General features: G+C 43.8%; 1 pseudogene; it reads right to left on the reverse strand.

Moving 5' to 3' along the window:
- Positions 1-1,546: 1,546 nt before the first annotated feature.
- LOC104612810 (protein S40-5 pseudogene) lies at positions 1,547-2,185 on the reverse strand (annotated as a pseudogene).
- Between the last annotated feature and the right edge of the window lie 375 nt (positions 2,186-2,560).

The following is a 2,560-nucleotide window of genomic DNA, read 5'->3' on the forward strand; positions in this document are numbered from 1 at the left end:
ATTTTTATTTTCTAGTAAGAAGATGAAATCAACTTCATCTGTCTAGTCTTCCAATTATTAACAACTGTTACTTGGAACCCGCCGTTTTAGATGCTGTAATTTGTACTCCCCTCTTACTCCACCATCCATGTACTCATTAGTGATTCTCCATATATATAAACCATGCATGTACCATCGCCATCATGTGATATTGTGATGGTGATGATTCAAAAATGAATGAACTCCATTCCCAGCTAATAGCTTGGAATTGGCTATAAGGAATGTGGCATTCAATCAAACGTGAAACGTGCTTGCTGGCTGCTATAAAAATAAATTAGGATAAATCTTCTTTTGAGGGAATAGAATAGGGTAAATAAAAACAAACAAACAAACACATGCATGAATGAAATATTACATTAGGTAAATATTAGGTCATTGTTGCAATATTTTATAATTATTTAATGCATGGCTCATGGTCATGGTCATGGGCCACGGCTGCTTGTCAGCAGGTTAAATCCATGTAGCTAGTTGCGCTTCATCACCTTTAATTAGTTTTATTTATGAGATTCCATGGATTCCATGAATCAATGAAAAAATCAAGAATCATGTCAAATGCATGGACCATGATCGTTGGTGGTGATTGTGGATTGGATGTTTTCGCCTTCTAACTTCTAAATATCCACCCCCTTCCCCATCTACTCTTTTTCAATTACAAGAATAATTAAAAGCAAAGCATTGGTTCTTATTATTTCTCAACCTTACCTCACCCCTCCCTTTCCTGAAAAAGGTTTTTATATATCAAAACAAATACAACCAGAAAACCCATCCACCATCGCCTTCCTTCATGTTCTCTCTCTCTCTCTCTCTCTCTGTTTTTCCTTTCCTGGGTGAATGGACCGTTGGACCCTACCTTCATTTGTCCATTACCTTTATTCCCAACCAAACTCCCTGTACCACTGGATTTCTTTCTTCCTTTCTTTTCTTTTTATGACGTCTATAATTAATTAAGAATAGCTGAAAGGAATGGTGATAGTGGTGGACTTGGAAATAGTCTCTGATGAGTTTGCTAACTTGCGCCTCCATGGCTTTCAAAACAGAGGGCCTTAGGGCCTTTTCAATCCTGCAGCTCTTCACTCTAATCATGTCTTCCTTTTCCTGTCCTCGTAAGTGTAACCAATACCCATTAGCAGATGAAATTGATACAAAAGACTACAAGAGGAATCCTACGTCCTTGCTAATTAATACCATATTAACAAATATTGATTAAATACAGTTTCCAACCCTAAGAGGCTAAGGTACAGATGAGAGGAAGTAGGCAGGGAAAATGGAAGAGAATGTCGTGAACCACAGACCCATCGGGCCACCATTTGACATTTTGCTTGGGCTCAATCGCTTGTTCGTGGAGCAACTACTTTACAGTGAGTTCACTCGTCCGTCCGTCCGAATCATCGCCCGACAAAAAGTCAACAACCAAACCGAAAACAATTTCTGATAGAAAACATAGTATTAGGCACAAATTTAACTGGCAGAGGCAGACGACGGGCTTTAACTTAAGCACTTGTACAACTCAACCGTCGAAACCGGTCTGACTCCACACTGCATCCCGAACCCGGCTCATATCCCGTCCCTTGAGGGTTCGACCCGCTCCCTCAAAAACCGAAGTGGGCGTCATCTTCCGTGTCCGTGCATACTCCCGTGCCAAATATTCGTGTGGCGGTATCCTCTCCCCGTCATGATCTTCTATCCCATCATCGGAGTCGTGCATCGATTCCACCGAGTCCACGCGGAAGATCCTCGGCCAATCAGGAACGTTCACTGGTGCCGACGCAGCCATGTTATGACGCTGGGATGCCATGTTTTCTTGGGATCGGAATTGGTGCACGATCCTTGGCGATGGGCTTGTCCTACTTCTGCCGTCGTTAAACGCCAGCGATAGCCCTCCAACGTGGTCGTCGCGATCTTCCCTGCCCATCCACCGCTGAGGTCGAATACCACGGTCTCCGTTATTCTCTGCCCCGAGGGAGCCCCACTCCGTGGCCGCAACATTCCTCGTGTGATCATCCCGATCCACCATATCGTCGACCATCGACCATACATCTTCTTCACCTAGTTCCGGCGCATCCTTTCCGTTGTCTTCCCCAGCACCATATCCTAAACTCCCCAGTAGACGTTGATGATTGGGCCCCAGTTTCCGGCCCTTTACCATCCTTCCTCCGCCCCGGCCGAGCTTTTATAGCATGAGGAGATTCTCCGGCGTGTTGGAATGGATGCGTTCCGACCACCGAAGTCGGAATTCTATGCCAGAATGTGTGGGCGGCTAGGCTGTAAAATGTTATATAAGTAGCCGAAGTTTAAAACCCCCACATGTATATATAGCATTCAGCATTTCACATGAGTCACGACTGGACCCGGCCTCATTTCATTTTAATTTCAGTTTCATTTTATCTGCATTTCTATTTCATTAGGTATCCAGTCAAGGATGGAGGGAGCGAATAGGGGGTGAGAGAACAGCAAGCAGAAAATATATATATATAAAGAAACGAAAACCAAGAAAGGAACGCATAAACCACGTCACATATTC

The sequence above is a fragment of the Nelumbo nucifera genome, chromosome 1 (genome assembly GCF_055504915.1).
Source record: "Nelumbo nucifera cultivar China Antique chromosome 1, China Antique-T2T, whole genome shotgun sequence".
In the NCBI taxonomy this organism is placed as follows: Eukaryota; Viridiplantae; Streptophyta; class Magnoliopsida; order Proteales; family Nelumbonaceae; genus Nelumbo; species Nelumbo nucifera.